The 13,837-nt window shown below is 37.0% G+C and overlaps 1 long non-coding RNA gene across 1 annotated transcript; it reads left to right on the top strand.

The window, feature by feature from the left end:
* Positions 1-8,546: 8,546 nt before the first annotated feature.
* Positions 8,547-10,171, top strand: LOC131220383 (uncharacterized). The gene is made up of 3 exons (XR_009158542.1): positions 8,547-8,658; positions 9,771-9,872; positions 10,019-10,171. It is a non-coding gene; the product is annotated as an uncharacterized LOC131220383 (long non-coding RNA).
* Positions 10,172-13,837: the final 3,666 nt, after the last annotated feature.

Here is a 13,837-nt window from a genome sequence, read left to right as displayed (position 1 = left end):
AAATTAGATAACAAAGTTGAAACAACTTCAGTTATTGTGAAAGGCGATATGGGAATCTTTTAATGAGATCACGCAACCAGATAGTTCAGTCAAGATTAAATGCAAGTATTATAAAACTCTTTACGGCAAGCATTCTGGTTCTTCTATAACTCACTATCAGAGGCATCTTGATAAATGTGTGAAGAGACCAAGAACATTGAAGGGTGGAGTTCAGCAACTACTTTCATTAACTGTTTCTGAAGATGACGACTTTAAAGCTGCACTTTCAACGTATAAGTATGATGCAGATAAACTGAATGAATGGTTTGCGAGATTAGTAATAGTCAATGAGAAGCCATTTAGCATGGTAGAAAGCAAGATTTTCATGAAATTTTGTAAATTTCTAAATCCCAGATGTGAGAAGGCCTCTCGTAGTACTATGAAAAGAGAGTGCATGAAAATGTATGCTGTTGAGAAAACTAACTTGAAAGCTCTCCTAGCATCTGTATCCAGATTAAGTTTGACTTCGAATATGTGGACGGCCTCGAATCAGAGAAAGGGATATATGTCATTGACCGCACACTTTGTTGATGCGGATTGGAAACTACAAAAGAGGATTTTAAACTTCCGCCACGTTCCTCCTCCACATACTGGTGTGGTCATTTCCGATTGCATTTACAATTGTCTTGTTGAGTGGGGCATTGAAAAGAAAATTTCTTCAATTACTTTAGATAATGCCTCGTCCAATGATACTTTGGTTTCTTTTTTACGTACTCAGTTCAAAGCTGCTGAAAATTTATTCTTCGAAGGTAAAATATTCCAAGTTATATGTTGTGCTCATATACTCAACTTGATTGTGTAAGAAGGGCTGAAAGCAATTGATTAAACGATTGCAAACATACGAGATAGCGTTAAATACATAAGGGGGTCACCTTCAAGACTGATTATGTGGAATAATATAATCCAACGATTGGATTTGAAATCTAAACAGCAGTTAAACTTAGATGTCTGCACTCGCTGGAATTCCACTTATGAAATGTTAGATACAGCTCTACAATTTAAAGTTGCATTCCCTGAACTTGCGGCGCGCGATAAAATGTACACATACATGCCAAGTGATGAAGACTGGAAGAAAGCTGAAGATGTTCATCGATTTCTCAAAGTTTTTTATGAGTGCACGAAGATTTTTTCAGGAAATCAGTATCCCACGGCAAATCAATTTCTTCCTGAAATTATTTTCATTATGAAAGCACGAAAAAAGTGTGCTGGTGATGGGCCGAAATTTTTAAAAGCGATGGCTATAGGAATGCAGTCGAAATTTGATAAGTATTGGGTTGAATGCCACTTGTTAATGGCCATTGCAGTTGTCCTGGATCCACGATACAAGATGGCAATGGTTAGATATGTTTTCAGATCGCTTTATTCTAGTTCCGAAAGAGTTTCAGCGGAGATCACCATTATTAATGTTGCGATTGAAGAGTTGTTTGCTTCATATGTTGATAATTCGGCCGAAACATCAAGTGTAATAGGTACTTCTCAAACTACAGGTAGTTCTTCTACTGATGCTAAGGGCGAGCGACTTCGTGACTTTATGTCTTTCTTAGATGAAGAAGAAACAGATATACAGAAAATTGAATCCGAAGTGGAGAAGTATCTAAAGGGGCCGGTCCTAAGGCTAAAAGATAATAATTTCGATGTTTTGCAATGGTGGAAGTCTTGAGCTCGTGAATACCCAAGACTTTTATTGATAGCACGAGACATTTTATCAATTCCAATTTCGACCGTAGCATCAGAATCAGCTTTTAGCACTGGTAGCAGGGTAGTTAGCAAGTATCGAAGTTCGCTCGCCTCGAATACAGTTGAAGCACTGATATGCACGCAAGATTGGTTGCATCTAGTTTGGGGCGGTAGTAGTTTCGATGTTGAAGAGTATGAAGAGGACAATGAAATTGAAAACGTGGGTCAGAATGCTTGAAGGAAGGAAAACTTAAAAAATTTTCATGAGCAGTTTTATAATTTTTGATATATTTTAACTCTTTCGAATTGATATTGATTATTGAGGACAAAATATGGTTTTGTGGTATGATATTGATAGTATATAGAGGTTTTTTATTTATGTATTAGCAGTTAGTAATGTGGCATTAGCATATGAGACATTTAATTTATATGTTTTAGCCAAATTTTTAATAATATAACATATGATGATATAAACAAGCTCGAGCTCGATTCGAGGCAAACTCAACTCGACTCGAGCCACTAGCTCGACTCGAACTCGACTCGACAACTTTGGCAAACAAGCAAAGCTTCAATGTTGAGCTCGAGGTCGAGCTCGAGCTCAAACTCGAGTACCCCATGAACAAGCCAAGCCGAGCTTGGCCCACCTCGACTCGACTCGGCTCGATGCCCACCTCTACTTACAACATGCCAAGGTGGGGTCCACTTGGACTATGGATCTGGCTCATTCTTTATGCCCATGCCATAAAATAAGCTTTTTTTTTAAAAAAAAATGGATGGACAGATTGGATGCAGCACCTGCCTCATGGTGGGGGTCCACATGAAGGCCAACCATCACATATTTTATATAATATAATATATATATATATATATATATATATATATATTATATAATATTATATATATATATGTATATATAATATAATATTATATATAAATACACACACACACACACACAAACACACGCACACGCACACATACACACCCACCGTCCCTTGGACGGTGGGGATAGAACACATGATCACAGTGGGCTCCACCGTCTAGGAAGTAAAACACATATATTACTGTGGCCTCCACGTGGGGCCCACCATAATGTTTATACACCATCCAACCCGTTGATAAGGTTACGTAGGCCTAGATGAAGAGTGAAAACAAATTTCATCTTGATCCAAAACTTCTGTGGCCCATAAAACAGTTTCAATGGCAGAAATTTATTTTCACTGTTTCTTGCAGTGTGGGCCACTCGAGCTGTGAATGGAGCTGAAACTTTGAGGGGGCCCACTACTGGGAGTGGCCCACCTCATGAACGGTGTGGATGTAAAGTATACATCATGGTGGGGCCCACGGCTGGGGCCATGGGTTTGTTGTCGTCCGCCGTCCGCTGTGCGTAAGCAGCGCCTGCTGCCTTCTGACAGCAGCAGTGCTTGCTGCTGCTATGATACATATTATATTTATTTTTTTTGTTTTCTGGTTTTTCTAGAGTTTTGCTCATGTGGGCCCCACATTAGGTGAATCCACCCTGTCTAATGACCCTCCATGGCTCAAAACAAGCAAAACAAGCCAAATATTTGGCTTATTTCGATGTATAGAAACAACAGGGGATATTTCAATGGCAAACCCGCTGTTTGCCATGTTATGGCCCGCCCGAAAGTCTGATTGGTCCCATCTTTCGGCTCAACGCCTAAAATGAGTTTGGTAAAGGAATGGATGGCGTGGATCGAATACATACATCAAGGTGGGGCCTATATAAGTGGGCCACCCCATAAGCTTGGAAACAAGCTAATATTTGTGCCTTTCCCTTTTTGTCCAACGTCCAGGGATGCTGGACGGTCTGGCATTGCACATGCCTTGGGGTGGGCCCTTCTTAGGTGGGCCACCAAATGATGGATGGTGTGGGTACTATACATATAAGGTGGGCTCCACTTGAAGATGGTTTGGATAAAATACATGTTTCAGGGTGGGGTCCATCCAAGTGGGCCAAGCAACCATGTTATGATCATATAAAAAAATGAAATAGAGAGGGAAAGAGAGAGATAGAGAGTGAGACACGCATGATGGAGGGACCCTGGCACTATGGGCCCTCCCTTCAATGATCTACAACATAAATCGAATGGGTCCCATTACATGTGGGCCCATTAAATCGAAATCCAACGGTGGAGATCTCTTCTCCACTAAAATAGACGGTCTAGATAACCCTAAGTATGCAAGGAAAATAAGCATCATGATGGGGTCCATGGAGAATGGCCCCATCATGGAATGATCATGATGATCCAAGTGGGCCATCGGCCACATCTTAGGGTCCAAAGTGAGATTCCAACTATTGATCGGTTGACCTCACTTGGCCCATCATAAACACATGAAAATCTAGCCTATGACACACCCACCACTTGATCTTCTTACTCCCTTGGCTTTCTTTGGTCCTTAGCTTCGATTCCAACGGAGGAGATGAGGTTTGGATGGTTGAGATGGGAGATGAGAGGGTGTGAAAGGTGGGCCGCACTTGTTGCTTGGAAGAGTTGGAGAGGCTTGGGACGTGTGGATTTTCTCTTACTTGGGAGAGTGGTTTGAGAATGAATGAGAGAGAGAGTTGTCAAGGGAGAAAGAGAGTGATGTGTGATGGAGTGATGGATGTGGTGAGTGATGGGTGTAAGAGATTTTTTTGACTTTTGTGGCAAATGGTGTAAGAAAAGTATGGGCTTGTAAGAACTTTTTGACTTTTGTGGTTGCTTGGGAATGGGTGAAAGGTGATGTGTACTTGACATGTACTTGACATGATGGGATTGATGGGTTGATTGATTGATGTGACATCTCGTAGAGATTCTCTCAAAATTGGCACGTGCGGCGTTTTCCTTACACCGAACGCTGGCCAACATCTCCTAACCACGGTATCGCCTTGGCGCGCGAGTCGCGGCATTGGAACCGCGGCGACGACACGGTCGCTAAGATATCAGTTTCGGGTTGAGTCGACTCGGATTGACGGCGAGTGAATCAGGGTCGCGCAAAAATACCGGTTAAGGGTCGAAGGTTGCCAGAATTTGACCGGGAAGACCGTGGAAGTCTATGGAATGGTACGGTCTAGGATACGGGGCTTACATCCTAGATGTGACTTTTAACGACGAAAATGTTCGTCGCTAAAGGCTGCCGTGGTTAAGACTCTTAACGAACGTTAATGAGACTTTTACCTATGAAATATTTCGTAGGTAAAGGTCTCTTTTTTAAAAAATATTCCATCTCAAATTTCCTTATATACACCTGTTAGAATATAATTCATCATATTCTTCCTGATATACACCTGTTATATAATATATTTCATCATATTCACATTCACATCTATCTAAACCCAAACTACGTAAATTCATCCAGACATAAACTACATTCATCCAAACATAAACTGCATCCATCTAAACACAAACAATCTTATGGAAAAAAAAAACAAATGAAAAGAGAGAACATATGAGAGGTGATCCAGACAAATGAAAAGAAATCAGGTTTAGGTTATAGGTTATAGGTTATAGGTTCTAGCTTTAGGGAATTGAGAATAGGTTAAGGTTTAGGTTTAAGAAATCAGGTTCTGGTTCGGGTTCGGTATCGGGTTTAGGTTTGGGTTTCCAAGTTTAGGTTTAGGTTTAGGTTAGAGAGTTGAGATTAGGATTAGGTGTAGGTCTAGGTTTAGGGATTTGAGATTACATTTAGGTTTTAAGTTTAGGTTTAGGTTATAAATGTAGGTTATATGCTTAGGTTTAAGTTAGGTTATAGGTTAAGGTTTAGGGAATTGAGAATAGGTTAATGTTTAGGTTTAAGTTAGGTTATAGGTTAAGGTTTAGGGAATTAAGAATACGTTAAGGTTTAGGTTTAAGTTAGGTTATATGTTAAGATTTAGGGAATTGAGAATACGTTAAGGTTTAGATTTAGGAAATCAGGTTTGGGTTCGGGTTCGAGTTTAGGTTTGGGGTTTCAAGTTTAAGTTTAGGTTAAGGAGTTGAGATTAGGATTAGGTGCAGGTATAGGATTTGAGAATACATTTAGGTTATAGGTTTAGGTTTAGGTTATAAGTGTCGATTATAGGTTTAGGTTTAAATTAGGTTATAGGTTATAGCTTTAGGGATTTGAGAATAGGTTAAGGTCTAGGTTTAGGAAATCGGGTTCGGGTTCAAGATCAGGTTTAGGTTTGGTTTTCAAGTTTAGGTTTAGGTTTAGGTTAGGGAGTTGAGATTAGGATTAGGTATAGGTTTAGGTTTGGGGATTTAAGAATACATTTAGGTTTTAGGTTTAGGTTTTAGGTTTAGGTTAAGGTTATAGGTTTAGGTTAGGTTTAGGTTATAGGTTATAGGTTATAGGTTATAGCTTTAGGGAATTGAGAATAGGTTAATGTTTAGGTTTAGGAAATCGGGTTCGGGTTCGGGATCGTGTTTAGGTTTGGGTTTTCAAGTTTAGGTTTATGTTTAGGTTAGGGAGTTGAGATTAGGATTAGGTGTAGGTTTATGTTTAGGGATTTGAGAATACATTTATGTTTTAGGTTTAGGTTTTGGTTTAGGTTATAGGTTTAGGTTTTGGTTATAGGTTTAGGTTAAGGTTATAAGTTTAGGTTATTGGGTTATAGGTTATAGGTTAAGGTTTAGGTTAAGGTTATAAGTTTTGGTTTAGGTTTAGGTTTAGGTTTTAGGTTTAGGTTAAGGTTATAGGTTTAGGTTAGGTTTAGGTTTAGCTTATAGGTTATAGGTTTAGGGAATTGAGAATAGACTAAGGTTTAGGTTTAGGAAATAGGGTTCGGGTTCGGGTTCGGGTTTAGGTTTGGGTTTTGAAGTTTATATTTAGGCTAAGGAGTTGAGATTATGATTAGGTGTAGGTTTAGGTTTAAGGATTTGAGAATACATTTAGGTTTTAGGTTTAGGTTTAGGTTTTAGTTTATAGGTTTAGGTTTAGGTTTTAGGTTTAGGTTAAGGTTAAGGTTATATGTTATAAGTTTAGGTTATAGGTTTAGTTTTAGGTTATAGATTTTGGTTATAAGTTATAGGTTATAGCTTTAGGGATTTGAGAATACATTTAGGTTTTAGGTTGTAAGTGTAGGTTATAGGTTTAGGTTTAAGTTAGGTTATAGGTTAAGGTTTAGGGCATTGAGAATAGGTTAAGGTTTAGGTTTAGGGATTTGAGAATACATTTAGGTTTTAGGTTTAGGTTTAGGTTTTAGGCTTAGGTTTAGGTTTAGGTTTAGGTTATAGGTTATAGGTTATAGCTTTAGGGAATTGAGAATAGGTTAAGGTTTAGGTTTAGGTTAAGGTTATAGGTTTTGGTTTAGGTTTAAGTTTAGGTTATAAGTTATAGGTTTTAGTTTTGGTTAAAGTTATAGGTTTTGATTTAGGTTTAGGTCTAGGTTTTAGGTTTAGGTTAAGGTTATAGGTTTAAGTTATAGGTTTTGGTTTTGGTTTAGGTTATAGGTTTTGATTTAGGTTAAGGTTATAGGTTTAGGTTTAGGTTACAGGTTTAGGCTATAGGTTTAGGTTTAGGTTTAGGTTATAGGTTAAAGGTTATAGCTTTAGGGAATTGAGAATAGGTTAAGGTTTAGGTTTAGGACATCGGGTTAGGGTTCGAGATTGGGTTTAGGTTTGGATTTTCAAGTTTAGGTTTAGGTTTAGGTTAGGGAGTTGAAATTAGGATTAGGTGTAGGTTTACGTTTAGGGATTTGAGAATACATTTAGGTTTTAGGTTTTGGTTTTGGTTTTAGTTTATAGGTTTAGGTTTAGGTTTTAGGTTTAGGTTAAGGTTAGGTTATAGGTCATAAGGTTAGGTTACAGGTTATAGGTTATAGGTTAAGGTTTAGGTTATAGGTTTTGGTTTAGGTTAAGGTTATAGGTTTTGCTTTAGGTTTAGGTTTTAAGTTTAAGTTAAGATTATAGGTTTAGGTTAGGTTTAAGTTTAGGTTTAGGTTATAGGTTATAGCTTTAGGGAATTAGGAATAGGTCAAGGTTTAGGTTTAGGAAATCAGGTTCGGGTTCAGGGTCGGGTTTAGGTTTGGATTTTCAAGTTTAGGTTTAGGTTAGGGAGTTGAGATTAGGATTAGGTGTAGGTTTAAGTTTAGGGATTTGAGAATACATTTAGGTTTTAGGTTTTAGTTTATAGGTTTAGGTTATAGGTTTTAGGTTTAGGTTTAGGTTTTAGGCTTTAGGTTTAGGTTTAGGTTTAGGTTTTAGGCTTTAGGTTTAGGTTTAGGTTATAGGTTATAGGTTTAAGTTATAGGTTAACATTTAGGTTATAGGTTTTGGTTAAGGTTTATGTTTAGGTTTAGGTTATAGGCTATAGGTTATAGCTTTAGGAAATTGAGAATAGGTTAAGGTTTAGGTTTAGGAAATTGGGTTCGGGTTCAGGATCGGGTTTAGGTTTGGGTTTTTAAGTTTAGGTTAGGGAGTTGAGATTAGGATTAGATGTAGGTTTAGGTTTAGGGATTTGAGAATACATTTAGGTTTTATGTTTAGGTTTAGGTTTAGGTTTTAGTTTATAGGTTTAGGTTATAGGTTTAGGTTTTGGTTGTAGGTTTAAGTTATGGGTTATAGGTTATGCGTTATAAGTTTTGGTTTAGGTTAAGGTTATAGGTTTTAGTTTAGGTTTATGTTTAGGTTTTAGGTTTAGGTTAAGGTTGTAGATTTAGGTTATAGGTTTTCGTTAGGTTTAGGTTTAGGTTATAGGTTATGGTTATAGGCTATATAGCTTTAAGGAATTGAGAATAGGTTAAGGTTTAGTTTATAGGTTTAGGTTTAGCTTAAGGTTAGGTTAGGTTAGGTTATAGGTTATAAGTTTAGGTTACAGGTTATAGGTTATAGGTTAAGGTTTAGGTTATAGGTTTTGGTTTAAGTTAAGGTCATAGGTTTTGCTTTAGGTTTAGGTTTAGGTTTTAGGTTTAAGTTAAGGTTATAGGTTTAGGTTAGGTTTAGGTTTAGGTTTAGGTTATAGGTTATAGCTTTAGGGAATTGAGAATAGGTCAAGGTTTAGGTTTAGGAAATCGGGTTCAGGTTTAGGTGTGGGTTTTCAAGTTCAGGTTTAGGTTAGGGAGTTGAGATTAGGATTAGGTGTAGGTTTAGGTTTAGGGATTTGAGAATACATTTAGGTTTTAGGCTTAGATTTAGGTTTTAGTTTATAGGTTTAGGTTTAGCTTAAGGTTAGGTTATAATTAAGTTTATGTTATAGGTTATAGGTTATAGGTTAAGGTTTAGGTTATATGTTAGATTATATGTTTAGGTTAGGTTTAGGTTATAGGTTTAGGTTATAGGTCATAGCTTTAGGGAATTGAGAATAGGTCAAGGTTTAGGTTTAGGAAATCGGGTTCGGGTTCAGGATCGGGTTTAGGTTTAGGTTTTCAAGTTTAAGTTTAGGTTTAGGTTAGGGAGTTGAGATTAGGATTAGGTGTAGGTTTAAGTTTAGGGATTTCAGAATACATTTAGGTTTTAGGTTTAGATTAAGGTTTTAGGTTATAGGTTTAGGTTTAAGTTTTAGGTTTTGGTTAAGGTTAGGTTATAGGTTATAAGTTTCAGTTATAGGTTATAAGTTATAGGTTAAGGTTTAGGTTATAGGTTTTGGTTTAAGTTTAGGTTTAGGTTTAGGTAATAGGTTATATGTTATAGGTTATAGCTTTAGGGATTTGAGAATAGGTTAAGGTTTAGGTTTAGGAAATCGGGTTCGAGTTCAGGGTCGGGTTTAGGCTTGGGTTTTCAAGTTTAGGTTTAGGTTTAGGTTAGAGAGTTGAGATTGAGATTAGGTGTAGGTTTAGGTTAAGGGATTTGAGAATAGGTTAAGGTTTAGGTTTAGGTTTTAGGCTATAGGTTTAGGTTATGGGTTTAGGTTTGGTTTTAGGTTTAGGTTTAGGTTAAGGTTATAATTTTAGGTTATAGGTTATAGGTTAAGGTTTAGGTTATAGGTTTTGGTTTAGGTTAATGTTTAGGTTATGGTTTAGGTTAAGGTTTAGGTTTTGGGTTTATGTTAAGGTTATAGGTTTAGGTTTATAGGTTAAGGTTATAGGTTTAGGTTAGGTTCAGGTTTAGGTTTAGGTTATAGGTTATAGGTTATAGGTTATAGCTTTGGGAATTGAGAATAGGTTAAGGTTTAGGTTTAGGAAATCGGGTTCGGGTTCGGGATCAGGTTTAGGTTTGGGTTTTTAAGTTTAGGTTTAGGTTTAAGTTAGGGAGATGAGATTAGGATTTGGTGTAGGTTTAGTTTTAGGGAATTGAGAATAGGTTAAGGTTTAGGTTTAGGAAATCGGGTTCGGGTTCGAGATCAGGTTTAGGCTTGGGTTTTCATGTTTAGGGTTTAGGTTTAGGTTAGGGAGTTGAGATTAGGATTTGGTGTAGGTTTAGATTTAGGGATTTGAGAATAGGTTAAGGTTTAGGTTTAGGAAATCGGGTTCGGGTTCGGGATCGGGTTTAGGCTTGGGTTTTCAATTTTAGGTTTAGGTTTAGGTTAGGGGGTTAAGATTGGGATTAAGTGTAGGTTTAGGTTTAGGGATTTGAGAATACATTTAGGTTTTAGGTTTAGGTTTAGGTTTTAGCTTATAGGTTTATGTTATAGGTTTAGGTTTTGGTTTTAAGTTTAAGTTAAGGTTATAAGTTTATGTTATAAGTTATAGGTTATAAGTTATAAGTTATGGTTTAAGTTATAAGTTTTGGTTTAGGTTAAGGTTATAGGTTTTGGTTTAGGTTATAGGTTTAGGTTATAGGTTATAGGTTATAGATTAAGGTTTAAGTTATAGGTTTTGGTTTAGGTTAAGGTTATAGGTTTTGGTTTAGGTTAAGGTTTAGGTTTTGGGTTTAGGTTAAGGTTATAGGTTAAGGTTAAGGTTATAGGTTTAGTTATAGGTTATAGGTTATAGCTTTGGAAATTGAGAATAGGTTAAGGTTTAGGTTTAGGACATCAGGTTGGGGTTCGGGATTGGGTTTAGGTTTAGATTTTCAAGTTTAGGTTTAGGTTTAGGTTAGGGAGTTGAGATTAGGATTAAGACAGCGCTGTACGCCGAGCTAATAACGCAGAGAGAAAGGTTCAGCAGCTACGGGTCGAAGTCAATGACATCAAAGATCAGCTGGACAGGCAGAGGGAGGAGCAGGAGAGGAAGATGATGGATCAGCTGGCGAGGTAGAGGGAGGAGCAAGAGAGGAGAATAGAGGAGGAGCTGGCGAGGCAGAGGGAGGAGCAGGAGAGGAGGATGGAAGAGTAGCTGGCGAGGCAGAGGGAGGAGCAAGAGAGGAGGATGGAGGAGGAGCTGGCGAGGCAGTGGGAGGAGCAGGAGAGGAGGATGGACGATCAGCTGGCGAGGCAGAGGAAGGATGGAGGAGATGCAGGTGTAGCATGAGAGACGGATGATGGAGATGTTTCAGGTTATCGCTGCACGCTTACCCACCGATGCCCCACCACCTCTGCCTTCATCTTTGTGATTTTTTGTATATTTGTTTATGATGTTAAGTTTATATGTATTTATGCGTGAATGAATGTGATGCAGATAAGATTGTTTGTGTTTGGATGAATGTAGTTTATATTTGGATTTGGGTTAATTTAAACGGATGTGAATGTGAATATGATGAAATATATTATATAATAGGTGTATATCAAGATGAATATGATGAAATATATTGTTAACAGGTGTATATCAGGAATTTTGTGTGGAATTTTGAGCTGTATATTAAAAAAAATGGACTTTTAGCGACGAATATTTTCGTAGCTAAAAAGTCCTGTGAAGTTTTTTAGCGACGAAAGTTTTCGTTGCTAAAGGTGTAATGAATTTTTCTGCTAAAAGTATTGTTCAGTTTTTTTAGCGACGAAAATTTTCGTCGCTAAAAGTGGAACGGTTTTTTCGTAGCGACAAGTCTTGGAAATTTTTTAGGAAAGTGCAATGAATTTTTTAGCAGCAAAAAGTCTTGTACAGGTTTTTTAGCGATGAAACTTTTCGTCGCTAAAAGTGTAATGAATTTTTTAGCAGTGAAAATTTTCGCTACTAAAAGTCTTGTACAGGTTTTTTAGCGATGAAACTTTTCGTCGCTAAAAGTGTAACGAAATTTTTAGCAGCGAAAATTTTCGCTGCTAAAAGTCTTGTACAGGTTTTTTAGCGATGAAAATTTTCGCTGCTAAAAAATTTATAGGTTTTTTTACGATGAAAATTTTTGTCGCTAAAAGTGTAACGAATTTTTTTAGCAGCGAAAATTTTCGTTGCTAAAAGTCTTGTACAGTTTTTTTAGTGACGAAAATTTTCGTCGCTAAAAGTATAATAAATTTTTTAGCAGCGAAAATTTTCACTGCTAAAAGTCTTGTACAATTTTTTTTAGCGACGGAAATTTTCGTTGCTAAAAAGCTTGCTTTAACGACGAATTGGATTTTTCGCCGTAAAGTCTTTGTATATTGGTCTTTTAGCGACGAAAATTGTCGTCGCTAAAGGGTTTAATAAACGAAAATATGACTTTTAGCGACGAAAATATTCGTCGCTAAAAAGGGGAGATGATAATGATTGTTTATTTATGAGCCATTGGTTGAAGAGTTGTGATCTTATATTATGTTTATAAAAAATGATTTTGTAAAGGGGTTTTTGTTTTTATATGATATAAAAAAAAATTACAAAATCAACACTTGATTATAATAATATAATATTAAATAGTGCTTGATTAATAGAACGTTATATTTTAGCTCTATCAAAGCTCCCTTATAGCTGTAACAGCCAATAAGGTGGGCCGTAACCAGAGTTCCATCATCAGCTGCCCATAACATTCTTGATTTAACATCATGATCATTGAAGAAGGATGTAATCAGCTGGGCCATTATATGTAAGCATAAATTAACTCTCCATTCGGTCCTGTCGACGCCCAACACGTATGCGCCTTTGCATGTAGCAAACATGCATAATGAGATAATGGCATATGTTGCATTTCTCTCTTAATGTGTTCGGATCTTAGTTATCTGTTTCACTATCCCAATGATGTGGGCCCACTACTATAACTCATGGCCTATTTAGATAATTCACAACCCATCTAGTTAATCCATGGTCCATCGAGCCTGTCCATGGCTGGTCCATATATATACTTCAGGCCCACTTCACTCTTTCCAACCCAATTGACATCCATCTCATGGCCATGGTCCGTTCAATCAATCCACTAATATGCATGCTTCCTATTTAATTGGCTGTGATTGCTCTTAATATCTTTTATGGCCCCTTAAAATACTCATCCCCCTATCAAAGTAGAAGTGAGTCCCACCTCTAACCGAATACGTCTGTTGATATTCCTGTCCTGTACATGTGGGGTCCATAGTTAAATAATGTAGATTGTTGATTTAAGGCCCCACCATTGATGCATGATACATAAAAAATGTGATAAATTAGAATATCCTACTCATAAAAATTTCACCGATTTTAAGTACTTGTAGGCTTGTGGTGTGTTTTTTCCTTAACCTTGTATTCTTACCAAACCAATCCAAGGTTGGGATTCCAATCTAGGAGATATTTGGGGCATCCCTCATCCAACATTATGATCCCCTACATGCATAGAATTGGGAGTATCATCAAACTGGACATTTATTTAGGTTTAGTATACAATAATTCCTCTTTGGTCTCCCGTGTAATGGAAGCTTCCATGGTGTTCTACAAGTCTAGAATATTGAGATTTTCAAATATTAAGTTTTCACATGTAGATAAAAATATCATTTAAAACACCAAAAAAACATCTTGTCTCATTTTTAATTTGGGTTAACTCAATGACTTGACTCGACTTATAGGTGATAACAGTAAATTAAATAGTCAATAGGAAAAGAAACTATTGACCAAGCAAACACTACTGTAAATAGATGAATAAGATGTATAGCCATTTATTGTACCGGTCATGTGATTGGATGCTCCTGAATCAATGATCCAAGAGGTCTGGAAACATGATTGGCAAACATAGATTTGCCCAGGGCCTTTGGAGTTAGTGAAAGGTTTGAGGAGTTGATGGCTGTTGAAATTCACTAAATAGTTATCTCTTGGATCTAGTGCAATGTTTAAAGACTTCCCATCAGAAGTACTCATATAGGCTCATGGTTTGGATCGAAGCTCTTAAGTTGAAGATTTGGATTTAAGATCCAACAATGTTTTCACGTGTGCTTCCATTTGCGATAATGCGTGCAG

Source organism: Magnolia sinica, chromosome 12, assembly GCF_029962835.1.
Source record: "Magnolia sinica isolate HGM2019 chromosome 12, MsV1, whole genome shotgun sequence".
Lineage (NCBI taxonomy): Eukaryota > Viridiplantae > Streptophyta > Magnoliopsida > Magnoliales > Magnoliaceae > Magnolia > Magnolia sinica.
This window is presented reverse-complemented; position numbering and strand designations above follow the sequence as displayed.